This window comes from Apium graveolens, chromosome 2, assembly GCF_009905375.1.
Source record: "Apium graveolens cultivar Ventura chromosome 2, ASM990537v1, whole genome shotgun sequence".
Classification (NCBI taxonomy): domain Eukaryota; kingdom Viridiplantae; phylum Streptophyta; class Magnoliopsida; order Apiales; family Apiaceae; genus Apium; species Apium graveolens.
In genome coordinates, this window is record NC_133648.1 from 93,873,935 (window position 1) to 93,893,462 (window position 19,528).

At 35.1% G+C, this 19,528-nt stretch overlaps 1 pseudogene; it reads right to left on the minus strand.

The window, feature by feature from the left end:
• Positions 1 to 2,746: 2,746 nt before the first annotated feature.
• LOC141691426 (uncharacterized) overlaps positions 2,747 to 19,528 on the minus strand; it is a 93,364-nt pseudogene continuing 76,582 nt past the window's right edge.

Consider the following 19,528-nt stretch of genomic DNA (forward strand, 5'->3'; position numbering starts at 1 on the left):
GGGTCATCTTTTAATTTAAAATCCTCATTTTCCACTTTATTATATTCTGGGTTCCTTATATCTTAATTGCGACCTCCCTGATTATCACATTCAAGGTTTGCCCCTAATCTTATTCCTTGTGGGGGCATATTACTTGGAATTTTTTTTTTGAGAATCTCTGGATATTTGTCTTACTTACTTTTCTTAAGTCTTTCCCTCGTTCAGTCCTTGCACGATTGCAAATTATGAATTCTCAAGTTCGATAAACTTCATGACACTCTCTTAAGTGTTAATAGTGCAATTAACAATGTGATCTTATCACAAACAAACTGATCTGAACTGAAATTAACGAATATATACATAACCATTTGTTCGAGGGTACAACAACTGAACACATTAAAGAGAATTACATCATTTGATCTGATCGCTTCTATCCCAAAAGTACTACCATAGATAATCATCTAGTCATTAAACTAATCATCCATAACTTAGGCTAATCCTCCAAAAGCGGTGCTGCATGAAATTCTTATCAGATTGCTCAGACTCTGCACACTATTATGGATCAAGAAATGCGGGCACGCACAACATCCCTAACCTGCTCCATTATAGCGGTGATGAGGTCTAAGATAGTTACAAGTAGAGCTGGATCAATCTGACCCTCAAGATGGCCTCTAGCTGTAACACGGGTGGTAGCCTCAATCCTGTCCATGCTGTGAGCTAATCCTGCCGGAAGTACCCCGCCCTCAATTCTTGGTGCAGTAAGTTGATCCAACAGATCATTCCTAACATTACGGGCCTCAGACAGGCCACCCAATGTCATATGATAATTGGCGATAAGAGAAGCCTGAGTGGTAGCATCTAGCAGTCCATGGGGTGCAGGTGGCGCAGACCCAGGAGATCCAAATGGATAACCAAGCACGGTATCAGGTGACAATGGTGCAGGAGATAAAGGTGGCATTTCCTCAGTAGGTGTTGCGCTCTATATCTGGGATGTCTACAGGAACCTCTGGAAGAGGGTCTGATACTGGTATAATTGGTGTCGTGGAAGGCCCCACTCCTGGTCTGAGCATCTTGCGCTCTAGAACTTCATCCTAAAATAAGGGAGATCGACATTTTCTTCCCTCAAAGATCTCATAAGACGACATCTCGATACCTGACATACGATCTATTATCGTGAGAAAACTCAATCCGCGTTAAGTGATCATTCCAAATTCTTTCAAGTCTATTGCACAGACTCTCATTATAGCTTTTAGCATTAGAGCTTTTGCTTCTCAATACCCATTCTTTTCCAGTTCATAATCGCTACTACCTTCCGTTCCTAATATTATACCAGTTATACTTTTGCTCATTAGCGTTCTATAACCTTTTAATGAATGCGTCAACCTTAGTATCACGAACATGTTTCCATTCCGAATACCACCATAACTTTACTACTCCTTTTTCACCTGCTTCAATCTTTGGAAGCTTGATCAATCATATAGAAGTAAAGGAATTTGTTGAGAGATCACTAGGATCATGAACACTTGTTATATCGCATAGTTAGTACAGAAGGTGGCCAGCCTTTAGTACTTGACAAGCAATTAAACAATAGATGGTATCCTACTAGGCTTCTATCACACAGATAGATAGTCATTCGGCAATACCTCCCCTTCTGGAAGGGTTGTTCTTCTCAGCTTACATGAAATGAAAAGAAGAGAAAAGAATGAACTGAAGAGAATTGTATATTCGTAAAAAAAAATTTATTGCCATAAAGATTTTAAAAAAAAAATTATTGCCATAAAAGGTTTAAACTCTTTCCAGTTTTTGTCATTTATAAAGTTGTGAACCTTTATTCCTGAAGTCATACAAGTCTTAAACACTTCTCTTTCTTTTTCTAGTACTTCCTCTAGCATGGCATATTTGATGTACATCTGAGCTTCATTATTTATAGCCTTTTTACATGATTTTTCATTTTCATGCATACATATAAGCTCATCCTTTAGGTGATCATTCCTCTTTTTTAGTTCTTTATTTTCATCAATTAAACTATCATTTTCAATACTTATTCTTAAAGGTAACAATGCAGAGAATATAAGAATCTTTTTAATTCAGACAAGTTATCAGTATCTATAGGAAAAATATGCATTTGTACCTTATCAGTAAAAGTCATATCCTCTCCATGAGTTGCCATTAATGCATAACATTCATCATCACTATCAGATCCTAATGTGTCCATCCAGTCCATATTTGAGCTTGAGGTGAACAATGGTTTTCCAGTTCACTTAGGACATTCAGTAGCCAAATGTCCCTTTTCATTGCAGTTGTAACAAGTTACCTTGGCCTTCGCAAACTTCCTTCCTTTTGAATACTGACCTTCATTCTTTCTGAATTTGCTTTTTCCATCACCAGAGTACTTCTTATTGAAACCACCTTTTATCTGTGGCTTTACAAATCTCATCCTCCTGAAACCTTTCACCAACATGGCCGCCATTTGAACTACTTGAGGATCATCCAGCTCAATCTCAGAATCCTCATCAATATCTGTGTCAGGATCTGATGACTCATCAGTATCTGACTCCTCAACCATGTTCCTTCTTCTTGAACTTTTACTAGCCCTTTCTTTGCCTTTGTGAGCTTCAACATTGAGAGCAACAACTTTCATTTTCTGACCTTTCTTGTTCTTCCTTTGTTGAATCTCCAAATCATGGGTTTTCAGCATCCCATAGATTTCATCCAGTGACAATATATCAAGTTCATACTAATGTCCGATAATGGATTCCTATCTATCCTATTCTTCAGGAAGAGGTCTTACATACTTGGTGTTTGAGTCCTCATTGTTATACTCATTTCCAACCAATGACAGATCATTCAACAGTATCCGAAATCTGTCACAGATATCAGTAATGGTTTCATCAATTTTAGCATCAGACTGTTCATACTCCTGCACAAGAATAACCCTTATATTTTTTTTGGATTGCCAATATTCCTTGACATTGAGTTTCCAAAGCATCCCATATAGTTTTGGCAATCTTGCAAGCAATGACCCTTTTTGACATTACATTGTCTAAACTGATGTGAAGAATATTCCTGACCTTAGTATCCTTAAGCATTGCATCTTTCTCAGGATCTGACCGTTCAGATTTTATTTCCTGATGTAGTGCTCAGAAACTGTTGGTGTCATGGCCACAACCTTTTGAGGATAAGGAGGTTCACTATAATTTATATCAGCATAAGCATCATCAATGGCTTCAAGAAATATAAGCATCTTAACTCTTCATGTAGAATAGTTATCCTTTATCAGAACTGGAATCTTCATGCTTTCATACTTACTTCCAGACATCTTGATTTTTTCTAATTAATAGTCAGTTATCTTGCTCTGATACCACTTCTTAGGTAGTAAATGATAATTGTTTAATGGGGTTTGGATACAATTATCAAACAATTCGATTATCAAAGAAGTAAAGTAAGAATAACTAGATCAAATAACAGTTTATTAAATCTCTTATAAATTGTTACAGAACTCTCTCAAGAAAATAATGTTCTTAAGAGCTGCTAGGTTACAATAATACTCGAGTAATTCATACCTTAGAAGATAACCTATCCTATGTTTATATATCACATAACTACGTAATTAATCTCTATCAATTATAAGATATGTTACCGTATGATTTATCTAATTTCTATACATATCTAAATTAACAGCTTCAATCCTATAAGTCAGGAATCGACAATATAATACTCCTCAAATGTTGATACTGTATAAATAAGTAGATTTTGATTTATCTTGTTATACAGTAATATCCTATCATTCTTCATCCTGACGTAAATATTGATTATATGCATATCTTGACGCCTGAGCAAATCCCGATCCTGATCCCAGCAAATCCTGATTTCTGAATTAGACATTTTCCAACAAGAGAACTCCATTTTGATATTTATATCCAGATCTCTACAATACTTATCGAGAAGTCATAAAGAGGCTTATCGAGAAGTCCATCAAGAAGTCATGAAAAAGACTTATCGAGAACACTTGTCGTGAAGTCTCAAAATGACTTGTCGAGAAGTCATTTTGAATTATCGAGAACTCAGTTCTCCACATACCTTTGTTCTTTCTTAATTCTGTTTTATATTATTTTCATATACTGAAAATATGAATTAACATTCAGACAGTTTTGCTTAGAATTAGAAAAAATTTCAAGTTTTGAATTAAAAAAAATAAATAGACAGAGGATCCTAAAATATTTATAAATCATATTCCAGTTAACTTCTGATTAAATCAAATTATTTTTAATTTATCATAAATTAATCTGCTATAGCACATTAGTTGAGTTCTTGCCTTTAGGATGAAGAATTTAACATACCAATTTCACCTACAAGTCTAGTGAAATTTGCTTCATCCAAAGGTTTAGTGAAAATATCAGGTAATTATTTTTATGTTAGAAACAAATAAGCTCAATGGTACCATTTGCAACATGTTCTCTAATAAAATGATACCTTATATCAATGTGCTTAGTTCTAGAATGATTAATTGGATTAACAATGATAGATATGACACTAATATTATCACACATGATTGCAATTTTATGTAACACTAGGCCATAGTCCATTAATTGAATTTTAATCCAAAACACTCCAGCACAACAACTTCCAGCAGCTATGTATATTTTCTCAGTTGTGAACGTTGACGCAGACTGTTATTTCTTAGTATAACAAGATACAAGTCATTGACCAAGGAATTGAAAGCTTCCACTTGTACTCTTCTGTCTACCCTGCATCCAGCAAAATCTGTATATGTGTATCCAACAGCTTCAAAACCAGTTCCCTTAGGTACCACAATCCCAAGTGTGTTGTTCCATTTAAATAACTGAAAATCCTCTTGACAACCATCAAATGTGATTCTTTAGGATTTGCTTGAAATATAGCACAAAGACATGTTGCAAATATGATATCTGGTTGTTAATCCCAAATAATGCAACAAAAATTACAGAAGGGGAGTTGACTGTAATTTTGGCTACTTTTTCTGATTTTAAGAATGTTCTTACTTAGTATATAACTGTGTTTGATTTGCAGTAGTGCGGAATGAAAGAATAATAGAAATCAAAACACAAGGCTTTAAAACTTTCTGGTGGATTTGAACTTATCCACCAGAAATATATAAAGTTGAGAACTCTGTGATGCTTGAATAGCACACAGCTGCTTACAAGAGAACTTATAAAATTACAGAGAAATGCTTAACAGATACAACTTTATCTATCTCTCTGAAAATAATGCTTACTCAGTTGTTTGTTCTACTTGCTACTCTTGGTTTATATATCACCAAGTTATATGATAGTAAGACAAGACAATAAAACAAAATTATAACTAGTCTAACTTCATCCTGCTATATTACTCTATCCAGCATCTTTGAATATCTTCATATTTACATGAAAATGGTAATTCTTCTTTGTTCTCTAAATCCTACAATTAGGCTGCCACATTCTATTTACAAACACCTGACGCATGTGACTGTGTTGTCACTATCAACTGCTATTTTGAATATTATCATCCGTTGAGATTATATTGATCATCCGTCGGGAGCCTTGTTGATTATCCGTCGGGAGCCTTGTTGATTATCCGCCGGGAGCCTTTGTAGATCATCCGTCGGGAGCCTTTCTTCCACTTGACTCTATTTCACTTATACAAAATTACAAGACATATTATATTTACAATTAGCCAACCTATTTTGTATATCAGTCTAGTAGTCAACATGACTCAAAAAATCCTACAGCATCTACTCAACTAAAACATTGTTGTTTGCAGAAATGTGCTACAAGAATTATTATTACATAAGCTACACTCTCGATGGATGTCAAATTATCATCCGTCGGGACTATAAAGTTCATCCATCGAGAGCTATAAAAACACTAAGTTAAAATCTACTAAGGTGTTTTGTTCAATTTATCATTAAGTTCACAACATATTCCTAATAATCTCCCCTAATTCATGTCTACTGGAATTGTAACCATAAATTAAGAGAAACTTGATGATAACAAAACACCCTAAATATATAGATAGAATTATGGTAGATAAAACTTATAAGTGATACAGTTTATTTGAAAATTGAACAAAGTAAAGTGTACATAGACTTCTCACAATCATTATCAAGGTGCTCCTCTAGTCTGAGAAGATGTTTTTTATATTTCCTTGATTGTCTTGATTTCTTTCCAAGCTTCCAGTTGTTTTCTTCTATTTGATTTTGGAGTTGTCTGTGAAATTCAAATTCTTCAGCATTTGATAGATCCAACTTTTCTTGCATTTCCAATAGAGTCTCATTGCTTGAGATGCACAATTGGTCCTCCAATCTGAAGAATCTTCTAACACCTTTGTCATTGATGAATTCCATCAGTGAGTAAGGCCTCAAGTGCACTGTATTTCCTGTGAAGGGAATGATAGAGTTTTTGAAAGTGCATTTGAGGCTTTTCTGCTCCTGAGTTCTTTTATCTTCTTTAGAACCAATTTCTTGGCTGTCACATTGAATCCAAAATTTTTCTTGTAGGATGAGAAGATCTTTATCAAAACATTACAATTTTTTTGGAGAATTCTGTGAAGGGGCCATATGATATCTTTCCCACCCTTGTATTTGAACACCAGTCTTTCAAGGAGATTCCTGTGAGCATCAATTGCTCTCACTTCTTCTAGCTCATTCATGTAGAGATTGATGTCTGAAAATTCCTTGATATCACAGATGTATAGAAGATCTCCCTTGTTGACAGTTGATTTAGCTTTGGTTAAGGTTTTGGTTTTGAGTTTCACATGCTTGACCTTCTTGATTTCTCTTGTCTTTGTCCTCTTTAGCTTGTTGAAGATAGGTAAATTAAGTTCAGGAAGAGGCAAATTATCTCAATCTATAGGCTCATCCTTGAGGACTATTGGCTCACCATGAAAGTTCTTTGTAGGATCTACCTTATATTCATCCTGCACTTCTGAGGGTTTGAGTTGAAGTTGTAGACTGTTTGGGAATGTAATCTTCCATTTCCTCATCACTGAAGTCCAATTTTCTCTTGATTCTTTATTTGTATCTTGGCTTCTTTGTCTGTTGAGGTTCCTTGAGCATTTTCTGATCTTGATCTTCAGGTACCACAGGTGGTTTCTCAGAAATCTCAGTTGCAGTTTTCATAGCTTGAAGTTTGGCTACTATAACAGCTTGCTTCTTTTTCTGTTTGAGCTTTTTAGCATCTAAAGCATTCTGCTTCTTTTCTTGCTTGATTCTCTCTTTTTCTTCCTTTTTAGCTTTTGCAAACTGAGGGTGTCCAGCCACCACAAAGATTTATTTCCCATTCCTGTAGATCTTAGCAATTCTCCTTTTTAGCACTAAATCAATTGGATCTTTGAAAAATGTAATGGACCTTGCTAATAGCTTCTTTTCATCTGGCCTTGGAGTCTCAAATATAAGATCCAAAGGATTTTTGTCAGATGACTTTGGATAATTCCTTTTAGGCTTCATAACCAGATTGGCTTTTGGAGACTTAATGCATGAAGGTTGGCCCTTTTTCCAGATTTCCTAGACTCATTTCATTCACAGTAATCTGCTTGACTTGAGAGAAGTAATGAAAGTTCTTGTTTGGTTTCTCAATTAGAGCAAATTTCTTTGTGATTTCTTCATCAATCTTCCTCCATTTGTCATCCATTTCCTTCTCAACTACTGCAACATCAAGCTTCTTGAGATTTGTCTTTGAATCCAGCTTAGCAGCTGCTATTTGGATCAGATCAATGTTCTCCAATACTGGTGGCTTATGAAAAGTAATTTTTGGAACAATTACTTGACTGACTTGGATGTTAAGCACATTCTCCCCCTCACTGATTGGCTCTTTTTGACTAACTGGGACAAGTGAATCTTTCTCCCCCTTTTTGTTAGCATCAAGTTGAGTGGAGGTAGAAGTTTGTGTAGCCACTAACTTTTAAAGCAACTAAGTTTGTTGACCTTGGTAACTACATCACACAGATAACTCCACTCTTTTCTAAGACCTAGCCTTCTAATCTCACTTAACTTAGTGGTAAGAAGTGCATAGCCAATAATATTAAGCAAGTTAACTATATCAACATCTGTGTGTGGTTTAGTAGTAGTGTTATCAGGAAATTTAAATCATACTTGAATAGTATCACTATTAATGCAAAATTCCTTACCTTTAATGGTGAGAGTTATTATTTTGTCAGTTGCTTGATACACATCAGTAGTCCACATATCCTCCACAACTTCACGGTAGATTGTGGGTGATTCCAGCATGGCATAACTAAGCTTGCATCCCTTCACAAAATCCATCATTTTGTGATAATCCTCAGAGGCTGGAATGTCTTTGTTCACAAGAGTTACAAAATTATTCTTCTCATAAATGAATCCTAACTGTGACATGATCTTAACTATTGGTGCCATTGTTAAAGCGAGGAGATTTGCAGAGAAAGAGAATTTTGCTTTGGGGAAGAAGAGAGCAATTAATTGCAATATAGAAAGTTAAAAGTTAAAATAAACTTGAAGTAAGGCTTTTATATATTCTCAGATAAAATGGGATAAAAATTAAAGGTAAAAATTAAAGACCCAATGAGAATTGCCCAAAATAGCCATTTAAAAATAAATAAACTGTCAAAATTCTATCAATTATTCGTCATGATATACTTACAGACTGTAAGTATATCTGATGGATAATGTTCAGAACTTTAACGGCTAAGATGTAGACAATTCAACGGACGACAATAAAGCAGTTATCCGTCGGGTTTAAAATAATCCAGAAAAGTAATTGATTTTTATCAAGCTACTCTATTTCGATGGATGATCAAATTCGATAGATAAGGAACATTCGTCGAGATGCAAAATTTGACTTAGCCAAATTTTCATCCAAAACACAAAAATCAATTAAATTTCTGGCTGTATTGCAACTTACAAAATTATCATAAATAATTTAAGAATAATTAAGCATACCCAACTCACTTACCAACCTAGTAAAGGTGGATTCATCAAGTGGCTTGGTAAAGATATCTGCAAGGTGCTTCTCACTTGGAAAAAAATGAAGTTCCACAGTACCATTCATCACATGTTCCCTAATAAAGTGGTACTTGATGTCTATGTGCTTTGTTCTTGAATGTTGTACTGGATTTTCAGTGATGGCAATTGCACTCGTGTTATCACAGAAAATAGGAATTCTGTCCACTTGTATACCATAGTCCAACAGTTGGTTTTTCATCCACGAAATCTGTGCACAACAACTACCAACATCAATATACTCAGCTTTAGCTGTAGAAGTAGAAACTGAATTTTGCTTTTTACTGAACTAGGATACTAGTTTGTATCCTAGAAATTGACAGGTTCCTGTTGTACTTTTTCTATCAATTTTATAACCTGTATAATCTGCATCTGAATAACCAGTTAGATCAAAACCAGAATCTCTAGGGTACCAAATGCCAAGTTTTGGTGTGCCCTTGAGATATCTGAAAATTTTCTTAATAGCTACTAAATGAGATTCTCTAGGATAAGCCTGAAATCTAGCACAAAGACAAGTAGCAAACATTATATCTGGCCTACTAGCTGTTAAGTACATAAGTGAGCCAACCATGCCTCTATAACTTGAAATATCCACAGACTTTTCAGTTGTGTTTAATTCAAGTTTAGTTGCAGTGGCCATGGGAGTTTTTGTAGATGTGCAATCCATTAGATCAAACTTCTTTAAAAGATCATAAATATATTTGGTTTGACTAATGAATATTCCATCACTAACTTTCTTAACTTGTAAACCAAGAAAGTAAGTTAGTTCTCCCATCATGCTCATTTCATGCTTACTTTGCATCAATTTGGCAAACGTTTTGCAAATTTTTTCATTTGTAGAGCCAAATATAATATCAACTACATAAATTTGAAGAAGTATACTAGAGCCATTTACATTTCTAAAAAATAAAGTTTTGTCAACAGTACCTCTCGTGAAGTGATTTTCTAAGAGAAACTTTGATAAAGTATCATACCAGGCTCTAGGTGCTTGCTTCAATCCATAAAGTGCTTTCAAAAGATAGTAGACATATTCTGGAAATTTTGGATCTTCAAAACCAGGAGGCTGACTGACATAGATTTCCTCCTCCAAATCTCCATTCAGAAAGGAACTTTTGACATCCATTTGATAGACTTTGAAATTGGCATGGGCTGCATGGGCTAAGAAATTCTGATGGCTTCAAGTCTTGTAACAGGAGCAAAAGTTTCATCAAAATCTATTCCTTCTTGTTGACAGTAGCCCTTAGCAACCAATCTAGCTTTGTTCCTGACAACTATGCCATTTTCATCCATCTTGTTTCTGAATACCCACTTGGTGACAATTGGATTCTTTCCTTTAGGCTTGGGTACCAGCTTCCATATCTTGTTCCTTTCAAATTGGTTTGGCTCCTCTTACATAGCTAGAACCCAATCAGGATCCAACAGAGCTTCTTCTACCTTCTTTGGTTCTTCCTTTGAGAGAAAGCTGCTATACAGATATTCTTCTTGAGTTGCTTTCCTTGTTTAAACTCTAGAAGATGCATCACCAATAATGAGCTCAAAAGGGTGATCTCTAGTCCATTTTCTCTGTTAAGGAAGATTAGCTCTAGATGAAGAGGCCTCATCATTGTATTATTGTGTGACTGAGTTTTGATTTGAAGAAACTCCCTTGAGTTTATGAATCTTTGATTTGAAGAAGGAGTTCTTTCTGTAAGTGATCTGTTTTGACTCTCAGCTTCTCTCATTGTTCCGACGGATAATGCACTTTGTATCTCGACGGATGAATCTGATTGTCTACCAATGGATGATGCATTATGCAACTCGACTGATGCTGAATTTTGTGCATCATTGGGGATAGTCTTTTCTACATTATCCTTAGCCACTGTTTCTTGATCATTATCATCATCACTGTCTTCACAAATCATCTCCACATTGTCAAATTTGAGGCTCTCATAGAAATCTCCATCTTGTAGTCCTTCAATCTTTTTATTATCAAACACAACATATACAGATTCCATAACAATGTTGGTTCTTATATTGTAGACTCTATAGGCTTTTCCAACAGCATATCCAACAAAAATTCCTTTATCTGCTTTGGCATCAAACTTTCCATGTTGATCAGTCTGATTCCTTAAGATATAGCATTTACAGCCAAAGACATGTAGAAAGTTTAATGTTGGCTTCCTGTTCTTGAACAACTAGTAGGGGGTCACGTATTTGGCTTGATTGACCAAAGAAATATTCTGAGTGTAACATGCAGTATTTACATCTTTAGCCCAAAAATATGTTGGTAACTTTGATTCTTCCAGTATTGTTCTTGTAGCTTCAATAAGAGACCTGTTCTTTCTTTCCACCACTTCATTTTGTTGTGGAGTTCTGGCTGCAGAAAACTCATGCATGATCCCATTCTCTTCAAAAAATAATCTCATCACAGAATTCTTGGACTCAGTTCCATTATCATTCCTGATTCTTCTTGCTTTGAAATCAGGATGATTGTTGACTTGCCTTATATGATTGATGATGATTTCACTAGCTTCATCTTTGGATTTTAGGAAGAATGTCCAAGAGAACTTTGAGAAATCATCTACAATTACTAGGAAATATCTTTTCTTTGAAATGGACAACACATTGACTGGTCTAAAAAAATCCATGTGCAACAATTAGAAAGGTTCTTCAATAGTTGAATCAAGCTTCTTTCTGAATGATGCTTTAATATGCTTTCCTTTCTGGCAGGCGTCACATAATCCATCCTTTGAAAACTTCACATGAGAAATACCTCTAACCAAATCTTTCTTGACTAGCTCATTCATGGTCTTGAAGTTTAGATGTGACAGCTTCTTGTGCCATATCCAACTTTCATCTTGACTTGCCTTGCTAAATAGACAAGTGACAGATTCTGCATTTGAAGAGTTGAAATCAGCTAAGTACACATTTCCTTTTCTCATCCCTGTGAGAACCACTTTGTTGCTTCTCTTGTTGGTCATAACACAGGCTTCATAATTGAAAGTGACTAAGTTGCCTTTATCACAAAGCTGGATGATAATCAACAAATTATGCTTGAGTCCATCCACTTGGGCGACCTCTTCAATGATGACATTATCCTTTAAAATCAAGCCATATCCCACAGTATAACCCTTGTTGCCATCTCCAAAAGTGATACTTGGGCCAAATCTTTCCTTGAACCCAGTGAGCAGGGTAGAATCTCCAGTCATGTGCCTTGAGCACCCACTATCCAAATACCAAAGATTCTTTATGTTTCCCTGGACACATCAAAATTAAATTAAGTTAATTTTAGTACCCAAGTTTCCTTGGGTCCTTCCTTGTTAGCCTTTTTCTTTGGTTTCTTAGCTTTGACCTTATTTGACTTGGGTATTTGAGATTCATCCTTAGTCATTTGAGTTGGACCTTTGAAACCATTCATTGAAGTAAAATTATCATGCATATTTTGATTAACAAGAAAAGACATGCTATGTGCAAACGTGTTATTCCAGTAAGGCATACTAAATGGCATTTGAGGCATACTAAATGCAACATAATATGGATTAGATGCAAATGGCAAATTAGCAAATTGTGCATTCATATTCTGTGCAGGCAAAGCATTCGTAGACATGGCAGGCATGTTGGTAAATGAAGGAGGTGTAGATATATGAGTAGGCATAGTAAGTTTGCAATTAACAGATAAATGATTAACACTACCACACTTAACACAGATTTTTCTTGGAGCATATTTATCAGGTGTGTAGTTGTTATGTTTGTTAATTCTTACCTTCCCATTTCTGTTATTTTTCCTTTTTGATTCTGCTTTAACCTCAATCTTATCTAATATGTCATTCAATTGCTTGATAGACAGATGGCTAATATTAACTTTCTTTTCTTTTCTCACTTGACTTGATTCTTCTGGACCAAAGTTTTTAGAAACTGATCTATATTTATCATTCAACTTGGCTAACTTCGCTTTGCTAACTGGATTACTAACATTCGACGGATGTGGCTCATTGTCTTTTGACGGATAATCTTTTTTATTATTCGATGGATAATTTTCATCATTCGTCGAATCCATATATGTTGAAAGTCCTTCAACTAGATTGGAATCAAGCTTCTCTTTGCTCTTTTCCAGGCAACATCATAAAAGGATTCTATACCTTGAACTTTAGTAATTTGAGCATGGACATCTCTAGATGATTTCCGTGCCTTAATTACTTCATGTTCTCATTCAAGCTGATTTCTTAAAATCACTTCTTTCTTCAAAGATTAAGTTAATTCATCCTTGGCAGTTTTACAATCAATTCTCAATTTTTCAAACTCAATAAATTGAGACTCTAGCACATTATTCCTCTCACTTAAAAACAAATTGTTTTCTTTAATTTTATCATTTTCCTTAGTGAGGGATTTAAGAGTTACGCGCAAATGATATAGCTCAGTAGACATATCATTGATGGCATCATTGCACTCAGACTTAGTTAAATGTGCTAGGTTAGTGGTGATTACCTGATTGCTTGATGAACTAACTTCTGCTTCATCTGACTTGACCATTAGGGCAAGGTTGACATAGCTTGTTTCTTCATCTTCATCCAATCCATCTGTAGCGCAGTCATTCTCCTGTATGATGAAAGCCCTTTCCTTTTGTTTGAGCAGCTTAAAATATTTTTTCTTGTAATCAACAGGCTCAAACTTTTTTTTTTACCAAAATCAGGCTTTCTACACTCACTGGAAAAATGACCTACCAAGCCACATTTGAAATACTTCAATTTAGATTTATCAACCATGTTTTTGTTTGGCTTAGTTGCTCCAAAATTCTTCTTGAATTTGAGGTTGGAAAATCTCCTGGATAAGAATGCTATATACTCATCTATATCATCCATGTAATCTTGGCTCAATTGTTCTTCATTTTCAGCTACCAGCCCTTTACCCTTACTCTCACAAACCTTTGAGTTTGATGTAGATTCCACACCTTCAACCTTCATCTCCTTTCCTTCTCTAGCTCAGCAACTAGTGCAATGGATCCTCCTTCCTTCCTTCCTTCCTTTCTCCATCCTTTCATCTTTATCTATTTCAAGCTCATAGGTCTTTAGAATTCCATACAGTCTTTCCAAGGTGAATTCCTTGTAATCTTGAGAGTTTCTTAAAGAGACTGTCATGGGCTTCCATTCCTTTGGCAGAGATCTAAGGAATTTAAGGTTTGAGTCTTTTTTTGATAGACCCTTCCATACAACTTGAGAGCATTCAGTAGCTTTTAAAATCTACGAATATCAGTGAGTGATTCACTTTCTTCACAATAAAAATGCTCATATTGCTGAATCAAGAGATGCATCTTATTCTCTCTGACTTGCTCAGTACCATCACAAATAATTTGAATTGTGTCCCAGACCTCTTTAGCTATTTTGTAGTTTATGATGTTGTCAAACATATCACCATCAACACCATTAAACAGTATATTCATGGCCTTTTTATCTTTCCTGACTTGTTCAATGTATGGATCAGACCATTCATGTATAGGCTTTGGAACTAATGGTTCATTTCCTATAGCAGCTCTCATGGGAACATGAGGACCTTTCTTAATGCAGTCCACATAGGTTTCATCTTGAGAAAGAAGATGTAGGTGCATCTTCACCTTCCAGTGGTGATAGTTGTCTTTGTCCAGAAATGGAATTTTCACTTCTGCATCCTTTCTGATCTTCTTGTTGATTGTGCTGATCTTACACTCTTTGTACTTCAAGATCTTGCTCTGATACTAATTGTTAATCCCAAACAATGCAACAAGAATTACAGAAGGGGGTTGAATGTAATTCTAGCTACTTTTTCTGATTTTAAGAATATTTTTGCTTAATATATAACTGTGTTTGATTTGCAGTAGTGCGAAATGAAAGAATAATAGAAATCAAAACACAAAGCAATAAAACACAAGGCTTTAAAACTTTATGGTGGATTTGAACTTATCCACCAGATATATATATATAAAGTTGAGAATTCAGTGACGCTTGAATAGCACATAGCTGCTTTTAAGAGAACTTATAAAATTATAGAGAAATGCTTAACAGATACAAATTTATCTATCTCTCTGAAAATAATGCTTACTCATTTGTTTGTTCTACTTGCTACTCTTGGTTTATATATCACCAAGTTACATGATAGTAAGATAAGACAATAAAACAAAATTATATCTGGTATAACTTCATGTTGCTACATTACTCTATCCAGCATCTTTGAATATTTTCATATTTACATGGAAATTGTAATGCTTCTTTGTTCTCTAAATCCTGCAATTAGGCTACCACATTCCATTTGCAAACACCCGACACATGTGACTGTGTTGTCACTATCAACTGCTATTTTAAATATTATCATTCGTCGGGATTATGTTGATCATCTATCGGGAGCCTTGTTGATTATCCGTCGGGAGCCTTTGTAGATCATCCGTCGGGAGTCTTTCTACCAGTTGACTATATTTCACTTATACAGAATTACAACACATCTTATATTTATAATTAGCCAACCTATTCTGTATATCAGTCTAGTAGTCAACATGACTCAAAAAATCCTACAACATCTACTCAACTAAAATATTGTTGTTTGCAGAAATGTGCTGTAAGACTTATTTTTACATAAGCTACACTCTCGATGGATGTCAAATTGTCATCCGTCGGGACTATAAAGTTCATCCGTCGAGAGCTACAAAAATACTAAGTTAAAATCTACTATGGTGGTTTGTTCAATTTATCATCAAGTTCACAACATATTCCTAACACTGGTCTACTAGCAGTTAAATACAACAAAGATCCAATTATTCCTCTATAACCTAAAATGTCTAAACTTTTTCCTTTTTTTATCTTTATCCAACTTGGTACCTGTAGACATAGGTGTTGATGCAGGTGAGTAGTCAACCATTCCAAATTTCTTCAATAGAATTTTGACATACTTGGTTTGACTAAAGATGCCATCACTTCTTTGACTAACTTGAAGGCCAAGGAAATAATTTAGCTCTCCCATCATGCTCATCTCATATTCACTCTGCATGAGTCTTGAGAATCTTTGACAAAACTTTTCATTAGTAGATCAAAAAATGATATCATCCATATAGATTTGATGTAGGATGATGTCATCACCATGATGCTTGTAGAATAGACTCTTATCAATTGTCCTTCTATTGAATCCATGTTTGAGTAGAAATATGAAAGTGTGTCATACCATGCTCTAGGTGCTTGCTTCAATCCATAAAGAGCATTTAATAGTTTATAAACAAAGTTTAGAGACTCTGGATCTTCAAAGCCAGGTGGTTGTTGCATATAGACTTCTTCTTTCAATTCACCATTAAGGAATGCATTTTTCAGATCCATTTGTTACACCTTAAAATTTGAATGTGCATCAAATGCAAGAAAAATTCTTATTGCTTCAAGTCTTGCAACTGGTGCAAAAATTTCATTATAGTAAATTCCTTCTTCTTGTGAGTAGCCTTTGGCAACCATTCTTTCTTTATTTCTTGTCACAATTCCATTTTCATTCATTTTGTTCTTGTACACCCATTTTGTTCCAATGATACTCATGTTCTTTGATGCAAGAACTAATTATAAAACTTTATTTCTTTCAAATTGATTTAGCTCTTCCTGTATAGCAGTTATCCAGTCAGGATCAAGTAGAGCTTCATCAGTTTTCTTAGCCTCAATTTGAGATAGAAAGCATGCATGCAAGCACTCATTTGCAGTAGCACTCCTATTTCTCACTCCAACATTTGGATCACCAATTATAGCATCTCTTGTGTGACTCCTATCCCATTTTCTGGTGTGATCTTGTTGACTAGAATTATCTGCATTTTCTCCATTATTGGCATAAATTGCAGAACTATCATCTCCTTCTCCCCCTGAGTTTGTACCACCAAATTCGGGTGTGCTTCTTTTATGAGAATAATTTTCATTTTCACAGTTCATCGGCTCGCTTGATTCCTGCTCCATTCTGTTGTTTATGTTGATCTTAGCTTCATCTTCAGAATCACTATCAATGTTTAGATTTTCAAATTTTAGGGCTTCAGCTTCATTTTCATCAAGGCATTCCAAATATGGACAGTTGTCATCATCAAAGGTCACATATGCTCTTTCCATAACTTTCTTTTGCTCTAACAGATAAACTCTATAGATAGTCCTTTCTAATGAATATACCATTAAAATAGCTTCAAATAATTTAGAGTCAAATTTTCCAACATATTCAGAGTTGTCTTTGAGCACAAAGAATTTGCTTCCAAACACATGTAGATGCTTTAAATTAGGCTTTCTTTTTGAGATTATTGAGTAAGGTGACTTGCCAAGATTTGTGTTGATTAGATATCTATTTTGAGTATAGCATGCAACGTTGACAGCTTCTTCCCAAAAACTAGTTGGCAAATTAGCATCTTGCAACATTGTTCTTGCAGCCTCAACTAGAGTCATATTCTTCCTTTCAACCACACCATTTTGTTGAAGTGTTCCTGCAGCTGAGAACTCTTGAAAAATGCCATTGTCTTTGCAGAATTCACTTAAAGCTGCATTACTGAATTCTGTGTCATTATCACTTTTCAACTTTTTTACACAATTTTGATCCTCAGCCTGCTTCTCAACTTCCTTTATGTGTTCAATGATGATGTGTGTAGTTTCATCCTTTGAACACATAAATTCCACCCAAGTGTTTCTTGAGTAGTCATCCACCATCACCAATGCATATTTCTTTCTAGATATAGATAAGACATTAACTGGTCAAAACATGTCCATCTGAATAAGCTGAAATGGAGCACTTATTAAATTTATAATCTTGTTCTTGTGACCGGACCTCTTCATATTTCCTTTTTGATAAGTCTCACAGACTTTATCTTGAGAAAATTTCAGAGTTGGCATGTCTCTCACTAATTCCTTTTTCATCAAGGTGTTGATTTCTTTGGAATTCAAGTGAGAGAGTTTCTTGTGCCAAAGTGTTAAGTGGAATTTATGTCCACTTAGAACGTCCTATAAAGGCTTAAATTGGTGTTTTGTACTCAAGTTGTTTGTGTTTTTGATGTCTTTTTATAGTGTTTTGCATTTCAGGCATAAATAAGGGATTAGGGAGATTTATCATTGTTTTTATGCTCAATTGGTGTTAGGAATGTGTCTAGGATTAAAGCTCATGGAAATCCATCTCAAACCAGCAAGAACAATAAAATTCAGAACTTTTTCCCGAAGGTCAGCGCGCCTGCGCTGTTAAAGCGCGCGACCGCGCCGAAGATGCAGAAGGACAGCGCGCCCGCGCAGATGAAGTGCGCGTCCACACCGTATCGGGATTTCAGAATTCTTTTTAAATTATAAGACTGTGTTTTGGGCCTCTGGATTAATTGGGCTGCTATTTAAAGACAACTTAAATTTGTTTTTCATAACGGAGCTTAAGGAGAAGACATCGAGAAGACCTAGGAGCACAAATACAACCAAGGCGAAGAGGATCTAGTTTTATTCTTGTGATTCTTTGTTTTAAGTTATAATCTTGGATGATAGTTTTCTTGTTTTGTTGAACCTATACTCTTGTTTAACGTACTTGTTTATTATTCAGTATAAAGACTTAGTTAATTATACCATGCTTTCATCGGAACCCACAGTGATGATGAGTTCGGTTATGGGCTAATCGTTATCATGGGGTTCTAGCGGATGTACTTACGGATTTCTTTAGTTAATTTATTTCGATACCTTAGTGTTTGGTGATTGTATGATAACCTAGTATTGGTTGTGCTTATTCGTCTTATGAGCGTCGCGAACTTATAAGATAGTGTGTTAATCTTTATTGAAGAGAAAGTGAGTATAGGGGTTTAGAACTTGCCATGCTAGCATAGGTTCATGTATTTGAGATGCATGATTCGTAGGTAATTTTAACCATCTTACTTGTCCTATGTGAGCACAATAGATAACTTGCACATTAAACAGTTATGTTGTCAAATTCTATAGACATATAAGGTCTCAATATAATTGGTATCTATTCAACTTCTATTTCTTTTTTGGATGTCTTGGAGTAGGGTATTCTTACAACGAATGTTGTCATTTACTAGTTCCGTGTTATCTGATTAGTGTCATCACCATTACATGCTAAGGGTAAGAACAAAAAGGCTATTGAATGATGTATTTAATGAAGTTAGAATCCAATGTTTGTGTCATATAAGTAATCAACCTTTAATTCTCTTAGTTAATATTCTTTAGCATAATTTCTTAGTTAATCGTAGTTATAAACCATCTCAACTTGTTACCATCTTAGTATTGAGCGATAACCATAACATTGTTGTATGAACGCATGAATTGAATTTACCTTAAAAGAGTCTCTGTGGGAACGAACTAGAATTAATTCTATGTTACTTGCGAACGCGTATACTTGCTGTATTATTAGCGCGTATTAACGTCCTAACAAGTTTTTGGCGCCGCTACCGGGGACTCGGTGTTAATTTTAGTTTATGTGCTTGACATCAGTGTTCGTTAAAGTTCATTGACTCGGATATTTTACTTATTTGTTTGCTTGTTGCTTTTTCAGGTACTCTAAAGAGCATTTATTCCAACGCGTTCTTTATCTCGAAAGAGAACACTTGATAAAGTGGAGGAAGAAGGTTTA